The sequence below is a fragment of the Coptis chinensis genome, chromosome 5, assembly GCF_015680905.1.
Source record: "Coptis chinensis isolate HL-2020 chromosome 5, ASM1568090v1, whole genome shotgun sequence".
In the NCBI taxonomy this organism is placed as follows: domain Eukaryota; kingdom Viridiplantae; phylum Streptophyta; class Magnoliopsida; order Ranunculales; family Ranunculaceae; genus Coptis; species Coptis chinensis.
The window spans coordinates 68011890-68024214 of record NC_141460.1 but is presented as its reverse complement, the minus strand read 5'-3'; the positions used below and the strand labels follow the sequence as shown (position 1 = coordinate 68024214).

The following is a 12325-nucleotide window of genomic DNA, read 5'->3' as shown; positions in this document are numbered from 1 at the left end:
GGGCGCGAGTAGCGCTCAGGTCTAACTCGAGCTCCATGCACTTAAGCGTGGGGGGTGCTCGAACTTTGCCTTGGCAAGGCGCAGGTCGTGCTCAAGTAAAACTCAGGTTCCAGGCACTTCAGCGCGGGGGGCGCTCGAGTTTTGCCTTGGCAAAGTGTGGGTCGCGCTCAGGTAAAACTCAAGTTCTAGGCGCTTAGGCGCGGGGGGCGCTCGAATTTTTCCTTAGTAGGGCGTGGGTCGAATTTCATGTATTCCTACGAGGAAAAATTTAGTTCTGAAACAAACAACCACAGTTAGAATCAAACACGGGTGGGTGGGTTATGGGACTTTGGAAGACTAATCAATACTAAAGAAAACAATACTAACGGGAACTAAGATGGCAGCGGCGCCATTTGATAAATGTGGGTCTTTTAAAGTCAAATTCCCAAGACTTTCTAGATTAACAGCAGATTCCCGAGACTTTTAAAGTCAGATTCCCGGCAGCGGTGCCATTTGATAAACATAAAATAAATAGTTTTACCTACGAATAAGCTACGAAAACTTCAACGCAAGTAAAACTAAAACTGAACTCATGTCTAATTTATCAAAGATTTCTACTCTCAATTCTATCGAAATAGAGTTGGAGTAAAAGATCCGTTCCACTCCTAGTTCTTTAGTATTCGCATTTTCTATTATTATTCGTCTTATCCAAAGTTAATGAGAGTATGATGGGAATTACACTACAATGGCAATTCAAATACTAAAATACTAACTATAATAATTCAACTACAGAAATACTAAATTGATACTAGATAAAGAATTACGGGGAGATTGATTCCACCTTAACTCGACTTAATTTACTAACGAATAATCGTCGTAATCCGAATTGAATTGCTTTCGCATAACAATTGGTTCTTCCTAATTCCTAGTTGTTCATGGTAATCTCTACCAACTAACATCTAACATGTGAAACAATCAAACCCATTCTCATAGTGAACGAATCGTTTTCTAAAATGGAATGGAAATTACGACTATTCTACGTTAACACAAATCAAGCTTCATCAAGGCTTCTTCAACCCCCTCTAATGGAGGTTTAGCCTAGAATCATTATGCTATCATTTCCAATTGAATTTAAACAAGACATGGTATAAAGATTCTAACTTTGCTTATTTTAATGCAAATAGAAATCTAATCATGCAAGAATTAATTGAAACTAGTAATGACAAATAACTAAATCTATGAATTGAAACTAAATAATTAATGGAAAATGAAACTAAAATATGAAGAACTAATTAACTTTATTAATCTAATGAATAATAAAACAATGATCCAATAACTAAATTAATAATCTACTTTGTTCTAAACTAATTACTTGAACATAAAACTAGATCTAAAACAAGATATGAAAAACTAATTAATTAATGGATTCTCAAAACTAGATCTAAACTATTCTCTAATGGCTACTTGCCACCTAAACTAAGGCTTGCTTAAGAGTTAAGTCTTGTGTGTTGAAATGGAGGAGACAAGATCCACATTTTCATGCATGGACTGAGGAGCTATGTTTTGGGCCGGAAAATCGAGCCCAAAGCCCAATTTCTTCAGTCCACAGAGCCTTTTTCAGCTAGATTTGACTTCAACAGACTTTTTGCCCAGTTCTGCTCCTCTAATTAGGTCAATGCTTAGACCATTGGAAAGCTCTTTCCGAGCCAGTCAGTTTTGACATAAGGTAGGCCCAATTCCCAGGTATGAGTCCAAAGATATGGCCTTCGAAAGTTCTCGCGACTTTTTTGTATTTGTTTAAGCCCACGTTGACTTTGACTTTTCAGCTTTGACCAGGCATTTTAAAGGCTTTTTCTCCTTGAATCTTGGCCTTTAATCACAGAACTTTTTAGCAACCAACCCTTGCTCCTTTATCTCGCCAAAGTGACATATTTCTGCACATAATTGACTCCAATACTTGAAATACATAAAAACACGTAATCAATATTAACTCTTATTTATTACTCGCATAATTGGTCTAAAAGTATTATTGTTAAGGAGTTAAAACTACAGTTTTGGGCTCTTATCACGTAGCTCGGCACTTCGTCAGTTTATCTGAATTCCATCTTAATCACTCAATTCAATTTTACTTGGCCCAATTATTTTACATATAAGTTCGTATAAGATGGCAAGAAAGAATAATAAGAAGAAAGAATATTGATAGCAGTGCACTGAACATGTAGCTACAACTTAGAAAGAAGTTAATGAATCCAAGAAATAACTTTACAGCAGGAGTATATTAGAATCAAACAATAATAATGGATTCCAACTACATCAATGCTTATTTAAGTAATCACAAATTCTTAGAGAAAAACTCGGAATCTATTCAGGTGTACAATAATGTCAACCTCCAAGTATGACGAGTGGTGGTTCAGATCATGCTAGCACAATTTCGAGTTGCTTGGGACTTGCTTTTAAGCTTATAATACTTTAGCTAAGTTCAAACTTCCAATAATAGTCGCCTCGCTAGCTACAACCGATATCAAGACGCAATGAGGTTGAACATAATGCAAGTAGACCACAAGATACCATTTAATGGACCACACCTAATAACAAGCAAGCAACACAATTATAGGCATGAAAAATCACAAACCTGAGCGCGTGATTATTCTCAGGTAATCAATTATGTTGGGGACAACGATTCCAATCGATCCCCACTACTAAGATAACTTGCTCTTGGACCAACTATAATTTCCAGACAAAAAATCTAAATTTTCACTACAACTAACCTAGCATGCCCAACTATCTAAACAACTATCACAAACAAATAATAATACAAAGAAAATATAAAGCATACCATAACACAAATATGTAACGTGGTTCGGCCAATGATGCCTACTTCCACAAGAGTTAATGCTTTTATAAGTATGGGAAGGAAGATTATAATCACTCCTCTCAAGTCTCTCCACCTTACTAGATCACTCCTCTCTCCTTACAAGCTTTTCTCTTTGCAAAGGTTCTCTTTCTCAATTTTGATAGCTCTCAAAATTGGGTTTCAATTCGTGACTCTTTTTCCAAAAAAACTTTACTTTTGGTATTTATAGTAACCCACAATTTCGCGGTTACTGTAGAAATAGAAGTCTGCAAATATAGACATGAGCGCGGGCGCGCTCTCGGTAAGGCAAAATCAAGCGCGCGTGCGCCCTCTGATTTTTTCCTCAAACCAAAAGTCCAGTAACTTTGTTTCGTGAGAGACTGAAAAAAATATATCTTCTTTTTCACGACAAGGGAGCGGGCGCGCCTTGGTCACGACCAATCTGAGCGCACACGCGCGCTCAAACTTATTCACATGAATAGTACTACTTTCTCTCCTCTTTCTCATTCTCATGTGAGGGATAACTCCAACAAATCCAACTCATTTTAGACAACCTAGTGCAATACTATGCAACACAAATTAATTTATATTAATATGATGACATCCGCAAACACTACCTCCAATAGAACCTTTTCACTTTCATTTATGTAAGGGTTTACTGCAATGTTCTTTGTTTTTTCCAAAGTTCCAATACAAGAGAGTAGTGAAGTACTGGCCTAAAAGGTTGTACCACCTATGCAGAGGAAGATCACCAAAAGGAGAACTTTGAGGAAGGCAGAAACATATGGTGCTTCTACGAAAAAGTTAGGACAAATTGCCAGTCAAGACCTATTTCTCGTTAAACAAATAAAAAAAAGTTGCAATTAAGTACATGTCCTTTGTTCAAACTTTGATAGGTTTGCTATATACTTCTATTGTGTGCCCTTAGGGAACGTAATCAGGTAGCTGATTACTTGTCCAAAATTTGTGTAAGCGAAAATGATCATGTTTGGATTTTTCCATCCTCCACGAGACTGTAAGCTTGATGATATAGTAAAGGAGGATAAAGATGATCAAATGTACTTAAACATTATTTTAGTAGCAATATTACTAGCAAATCCAATAAAACAAGTGACGAGATTCATGCCAAACCAATTACATATCAATTTTGATGTTCTTCTAGGTATGAAGCATCAGGGTGGTATTTAAATTAAATTCATTAACATGAAGTTGTAAAACAAAGGAAGTGTACGTGAGGGAGTGGTATTCTCATTCAGGAATATCAAGCACGTATTAAGCATAAAGGGAATACCATACCGACCTCTGACTTCGTTCCCCGAATTGCCTTCAGAGCGACCTACTTTATCAGCTCACACACCTGAGCTACGAGATCGCTCTAGAACAGATCAACTCGCACATCCTCACGCAGAGCGTTCTATCTCATGACGTCATCTTTTGTCCATATGCAATCATTACCAGGACAACCCTTACCGCAATATATGAACTACTACAACCACTCCCCATCATTACGGAATTCCTACCAACACCAGCCCTACACGCATCCCTGATCTCAACCACACATCTGTACTCGTTTGTACACGTGTTAAGCAGATCTTCATGCTCAACAACTATAAATACCCCCTATATGAACTACATTAGACCTGATTCTTCTCTCCCCTCAGAATCGAGAGATAGATACGTAGGCAGTTCGCTTAACAATGAACTCGGTCTTTCCAATATTTAACCCCCTTTTCCTCCTAATCTTGTATGTAAGGGAAAACTAAAACGCTCATTTACATTGGCGCTATCTATGGTCTCAATTTCTTGAGAAACCACTTTACATAAACTAAAATCCTCAAGCTCACGAAGCATGGCAAGCCTCGAAGCTCAAATCTATGCTTTGCAATGTACGATGGCAGCACATGTCCTAGTCAACACATAGCTCGAAACATTCAGAGTCTTGCACTCTATAGTGCAGTTATTATACTCTATGCATTTTCAGAATTACTACCGCTTCAATGATGTTAGCTCACATTTTTTACAGGTCGATCAAGCTCTAAACTAGGGGCTGGGAGCTAGCCACAGCCATCTCCGGACTGGGGCTCATTATTGCCATCTAAACATGTTCAGTTATGTTATTATACTCCATGCATCTCCAAAATTACTACTGTTAGTTCATACTAACTCTTTGGTACTAGCTCGCATCTTTTACAGGTCAATCCAGCTCCAAAACTGGGGCTAACTATAGTCACGCCAATTCAAGGCTAGCTATCAACTACATCCCTGGAGGAGGTCACGCCCTCTCCATTGTCAAGACCTGAGGTCGCCTCGACTCTGTTAACAAGACCCGGAGGTCGCCCGACTCTGTTGTCAAGACCCAAAAGCCTCGATCCTATTGACAAGACCCGAGGTCAATCAAAGCTCCAAAACTGGGGCTACCTATAGTTAGGCCAATTCAAGGCTAGCTATCACTCTGCGATCTCCAAATCGGGAGATTTTTACTAGAGCCGCCATTTCACTAGCGCAGGCAGACTCACTTAGGTCCTGACGCCCACTTTGGGTATAACGCTTTTACTTGAGCTCATAGGCTCCATAGCCTCTCCAATTCTCACTAGTTGAGGACCTATAACTCTAGGATCAACTCAGTGAGAACGCTCTCAACGAGTAACACGCTCACTCGAGCTACTAGACTCCATAGCCTATACAGTTCTTACTAGTTGAAAACCTACAACTCTAGGCTTAACTCAGCGAGAACACTCTCCACGATCAACAAGCTTTCTTAAGCTAACACCCTCTCCGCAAGCAACACGCTCTCTTGAGCTCATAGGCTCCATAACCTCTCCAATTCTCACTAGTTAAGGACCTATAACTCTAAGATCAACTCAGTGAGAATGCTCTCTACGAGCAACACGCTCTCCGTGAGTAACACGCTTTCTTAAGCTAACACGCTCTCTTGAGCTCATAGGCTCTATAGTCTCTCCAATTTTCACTAGTTGAGGACCTATAACTCTAGGATCAACTCAGTGAGAACGCCCTCGATGAGCAACATGCTTTTCGTGAGCAACACGCTTTCTAAAGCTACCACGCTCTCTCGAGCTAGCAGGCTCCATAGCCTATACAGTTCTTATTAGTTGACGACTAACAACTCTAGGATCAACTAAGTGAAAATGCTCTCTACGAGTGGAATGCTTTCTACGAGCAAAACGCTTCCTTAAGCTAATTCTCAGGCTTCTTAGCCCTTACATGCTTTATTTATTGTGGACAAAACAATAGGTACAAGTAGTTAAGCATAAGCAAATGACATGCATTACTGTCTTTTCAAATCCCGAAAAAAGGGGCGGCGCAATTTCTCCTCAACTGCTCAGATTCGCTCATGTACCAATTATCACTCCACATCAGTTCGTCATGCACCACGAACCGACCTCCATAGCATGGTTGGTATTTTCATTCACATCAGTTTGCTTCTTCACTCATGCTCAACATGCGCCACCGTTTTCTCTCAGCATATCACTTCAATGTACAGCACGACCTACTGAGAGGGGGCTGTGTGAGAGAGTGATATTCTCATTTAGGAATATCAAGCATGTGTTAAGCATAACGGAAATACCATACCGACTTATGACTTCGTTCCCCGAACTGCCTTTAGAGCGACCTACTTTATCATCTCACACACCTGAGCTACGAGATCGCTCTAGAACAGATCAGCTCACACATCCTCACGTAGAGCGTTCTATCTCATGACGTCATCCTTTGTCCAGATACAATCATTACCAGGACAACTCTTACCGCAATATATGAACTACTATAATCACTCCCCATCATTACGGAATTCCTACCAACACCAGCCCTACACATATCCCCTCGATCTCAACCACACATCCGACTTTCGTCCAAGACATCGTGTTTAAAAGCAGATCTTCATGCTCAACAACTATAAATACCCCCTACATGAACTATGTTAGATCTGATTCTTCTTTCCCCTCAGAATTGAGAGATAAATACGTAAGCAGTTCGCTCAACAACGAACTCGGTCTTTCCAATATTTAACCACCTTTTCCTCCTAATCTTGTATGTAAGAGAAAACTAAAACGTTCCTTTACATAAAGGAAATAAGGTACGTATACAAAACCATAAAAGAGAAAACAAAGTCCAACATCTCAGGTTATTTTTTTCCTTTCCTCAAAAACAAAACGTGAATTATACCTCTTGCACCCGAATTAGGAAAGATCGTGAAACATATGTAATACAACTATGCAAGCCAATTCTGCTTAGCTCTTCGACACCCATCATTTTTGTTTTTCTGCTGCCTGTTAAACCAATGTGATAAGACGAATCAGAATGAGCATTTCCAATAAAAATAAGAGATTGGGCAATAATGACAAACATAGATTGTGTAATACAGAAAGGAAAACAAAATTATTCTCTTTGCTGTAATGTTCAAGAAGCAAGTAGCATGTGGTATACAGGTGGGTCAGTTTCTTAGTGAAACCTCTAGTCTAAAATTAAGACTTGAGTGCTACCTGGGAAATTCACTTTCCGAAAGTTATACAATGAACAAAACCCAATACAAACCTTCACCCCTCATATACATGAATTACAAATGTCATGTTTAATATCGAGTATCATAGGCAAGAAATAACATACAAAAACGTTGCTACACAAATCATCTCTCGAACTCCCACATCCTGCCATCCCTAAATCTTATCTATATTTCTACTTTCTAGATGTTGGACACACTTTGATGCACTTCATCGCCACTTCTTCCGAGACTAACCAGTAACCATGTCATCTCTGGAATTGTATGATAACATCATTCATCAAAATGTGAAATCTTTTCTGTAACTAATTTGTAAATTACTGGGTTGCAAAACCTAAGAAATCATTTTATCTTAAACAAATTCAATTTTCTATTTAAATCAATTTCTTTTCAAATATAATTTAACTAGATATTAGTAGTATAAAGGTACACGAATTGCCATGTACAAAATTTGGAACTGCTCGTTGTAGTCTAAATATTACTTTGAACCTGCAACATTTGGTGTATCAACAAAAGGGTAAAAGATGGATATATATGCCAGAGTAGCAGGGAAAAAATCATTCTCTGTAATGACCATTAGTTCCTAGTGGTATATGATACTACAACCACACAGTTCATAAAATTGCTCAATAACAACTCTGTATTTCAAGAGGAAACCTATTATTTTGTCGCTTTCTATTTTACTAAAGAGCATTGTAATGTTACAATCATTCCTAACTATCATATTCATACCTTCATAAGCTTATCCAGAATTGAAGCTTCTTTAGCCAGATATGATACACCAACAAGATTGTTTACAACCGGAATATAAGGTTCAGGTTCCACGTGCCTTGGAGGGAAAACAGATGAACCCTCAACCGCTGCAGCTTTATTAAGATCCCCACATACACTCCCCAATCCCTATTGCAGATACCTAACAAATATCACAACATCAACATAAACTAGATTAAAAATATATATATACTGTGGGGACATATATTTTGGGGTTATCAATATATTCATAACACGTGTCATTTCCATTGATCATATCTTAAAACTAACTTATTGGATCATAACAATTAGTCATCTCAAGAGTCATGAGTTACCAAATAGTTACAAAATGAACATTACAATATCATCAATGAATGGAACACCAAAGGTGGATCTCATTCAATTCATAGAGCACCAAAAGGGAGAAGGAATTCTATATATTTCCTCTCCACTCTCTAAAGAAGGGGGGATGCTTCTTCTCCACTCTCCATCTTCTACATTAAGGTCATCGACCATTCAATTACAGAATCCAAACAACTAACTACGCCCTGGACTTGATTCTCGGCCCCCCCAAAAGCTAGATATGTAGGCAGTTCGTCCGAACAAACTCATCAAATCCATACCAAACCTCCTTCTTCCCCAATTATTCGATAATTGTAAGGTCCGACCAAATCATACCTTTACATTGGCTGTCTGCGTGAGGAAAATTTCTTGAAAATTCAACTTTTCTTTCGTTAATTCAAAGTTTTTTTCTCAAGACCACGGAAGTGGTGAACTGTCGTTCTCAAAAGTTGGCGTGCAAAATTGGCGGACAACAAGTGAAAGCATTAACGAAAGTGAAAGCAACTTTGAATGCAGTTTGCGGCAAAAAATGCAAAGAATCACTTGCTTCATTTCGAACTACTTAGTTCGAGACTATTTGTTCACTTCTCAATTTACAATGCATTATACCTAGTCGCATTTACTGCCTAATGTGCTGGTGAAGTCGTTAGTTCTCAACACCGGAATCAAAAATTTTAAGCTGGTCAAGGTTTTCTACAGAGACATATCTTCTTCAAACTGATTTTTACTTGAATACAATTTATCTTTGTTTAAAATAGACAAATGGAGCTGGTACTACATGGATTACTTAACTTCTCATTAGTTGGTGAAGGAGGTCGTTCAAAATTGAACAAAGGGGCTTTCGCCTTTGCCAATCTTGTGTAAAAATAGTGATTATTTGCATTCAATATCATTTTTTATGAAGAGTGGAACATGCCATGTTAGTCCTTTCTATGCCCTTGGCTAGAGGCGACTCTATCTATCAAGGCTACCATTATACGGACTCCATTATTTTACATGCCGACTGAACATAGTAATGCGTATTCAACGGTGGCCCTTACCTACCAACGTATGATTCATTTGCCTGTTGTGGTAGCCATGGATTAAGAACGATAGATACCAATGATATAACTCAACGTTTTGTGGGAGCATGCATACATATTTGCATAAATTATGCATATCTACGGGAACTACTAATTCCATTGTGCCTTTGGTCAAGAAATTAATTGTGATCAGTCAATCAAACAAAAATTCAGCTTCGCTCATAGAATTGGCAAGCTATTCGCTAGCCATTACATACACCGAGGATACTATTTATGTTCTTGGATTGAACTTACTATTACGCTTCCATTAGAAATGGTGGCAATGCAACATGAATGAGCAACCTATGTAAGAAAAAAAAAAGACCGCCTCCAAATTTACAAAAGTTCGATTAAATGTCGAACCTTGATCATAATACTAACCTCTATGTCTAAAGCCCGATCTATTATAGATCGACATTACACGCATACTCGAGCTGGGGCTAGCATCAACAATCAGTGCAAATCTAGTGTAGGTCAATCAATCTACAAACGGGAGCTAGCCACAACCATCTCCGGATGGGGATCGCTATTGCCATCAAGCAAGAAATATAACCTGGACTTTATAGCTCAACGCTGAAAGGTCCCTTGACCTATCGGGAGCGTAACGCTTACATAAGCGTTAAAGGTCCTGGACCTACGCTCACTCGAGCTCAAAGGCTACATGGCCCATCAATTCTCATTAATTGAGGACCTACACTCCTAGGATCAATTCAGTGCAGAACGTTCTCTAAGAGCACTAAAAGGTCCCTTGACCTACTGGAACAAAACACTTACATAAGCGCTAAAAGGTCCCTGGACCTACACTCACTCGAGCTCAGAGGCTACATAGCCCATCAGTTCTCGCTAATTAAGGACCTACACTTCTAGGATCAATTCAATGCATAACGCTCTCTAAGAGCACTAAAAGGTCCCTTGACCTACTGGAGCAGAACGCTTACATAAATGCTAAATGGTCCTTTGACATACGCTCACTTAAGCATAACACTTCCATAAGCACTAAAAGGTCCCTTGACCTACTGGAGCAGAACGCTTACATAAGCGCTAAATGGTCCCTTGACCTACGCTCACTCGAGCAGAATGCTTCCATAAGCGCTAAAAGGTCCCTTGACCTACTGGAACAGAACACTTACATAAACGCTACATGGTCCCTGGACCTACGCCCACTCAAGCATAACGTTTACTTAAGCACTAAAGGTCCTAGACCTACACTCACACACCCTCCAACATGCTCACTGTTCCACTTAGACACGTGTCAAATTATTTCTCTCGTCAGATCGTTCTTAAGAAAGCATGACCTAACGAGAGGGGGTTGTGTGGGGGACATATATTGTCATCAATATATTTGCAACACATGTCATTATCATTGATCATATCTTGAGACTAACTTATTGGATCATTACAATTAGTCATCTCAAGAGTCATGAGTTACCAAATGGTTACAAAATGAACATGAATACATGCATTAAATATCATCAATGAATAGAGCACCAAAGGTGGATCTCATTAAATCCATGGAGCACCAAAGGGGGGAGGGAATTCAGCGAACTTCGTCTGACTTGATTCTGGCTCCCCCTGAGAGAGCTAGATACGTAGGCAGTTCGTTCGGAACGAACTCAATCAAATCCATATCAAACCTCCTTCTTCCCTAATTATCCTATAATTATAAGGTCTGACCAAATCATACCTTTACATATATCAAGACTAAGATAAAAAAAAACCTTACCGCTGAATCCTTATTTGCCATAACAACAAGCGCATACCTCGTTCTCCTTTTCTTATTAAATCGAATAACAACATCTTCAACTTCACCAAACTCCTTAAACAACTCCTTCAATCTCTCAGCAATATAAGCATCCTCATTCCCTTCCCAAGAAACTTTCAAAACCTTGTCACCATCCAAACCATTATTCCCATTTCCACCTCTCTCTTCTCCCCTCCGCTCGCTTCTCTTCCTCCCGCCATTCCACTCTTCTTGGCATGCATAGCACTAATTCTCTCAACCTCAACGCAATTCTTCTCTTCCACTTCTCTAGCTTTCCCCACCGGATCCACCACAAACTAAGGTCATTTCTGTTTCTTCAAGATCATTTATCATGATCTGCCTTTTCACACCATATGCCGATTAACGTTAAACCTTTTGTCTTGTATGTGTCTTGTACTTCTTAGTTAAATCCGAGCCTAGTGTAGATACACTATGTCCTTAAGACAGATTTTCCCTCTCACGATGCTTGAAGGTTGATGGGAAACTGTCTCCCAAGATATAATAGATTTCCTTCTATAGAAAGCTAGCACTTCAATTCTATAGAATCAGCGAACACAACATAGTATTTGACTAAGAATAGGGAGAGAAGAGAAAGATCATAACTCTGTGTGATCTGGTTTGTCTTTCTCTTCAAATTCATCCACTATTTATAGGTGAGTGGTGCCTTTTCGAAACAACACAGTGACTCTTGGAAAAAAGTAAGCAATTCTTTGAAAAGTCACATGTTTCAAAAAGACACACCATTTCGGTATAAAGCACTATTTCGAACCGGTGCCTATTTCAAAAGGTCACACCTTTTCGGCATGATGCTGCTTGTTTGAACCAATGCACATTTCGAAGGTCGCGACCTTTTCGCATAATGCAATTTGTTCGAACTAGTACATCTTTTTGAAAAGGTTTTTCTCACTTTACGCATTGTTTCAAGAGAAACCCATTTCATCTCAATGTGGGATAACTCTTGGGAGACAAATTACTTATTCATATCTCAATAGATTTGTGCAAATCCATTTTTCTAACAATCCCCCACATGAATGAAAATTTGGCTTCTTCTATCATAAACA

At 38.9% G+C, this 12325-nt stretch overlaps 1 pseudogene; it reads right to left on the bottom strand.

The window, feature by feature from the left end:
* The window catches only part of LOC147498518 (cysteine--tRNA ligase, chloroplastic/mitochondrial-like), a 31536-nt pseudogene that overhangs the window by 15255 nt on the left and 3956 nt on the right, over positions 1-12325 (bottom strand).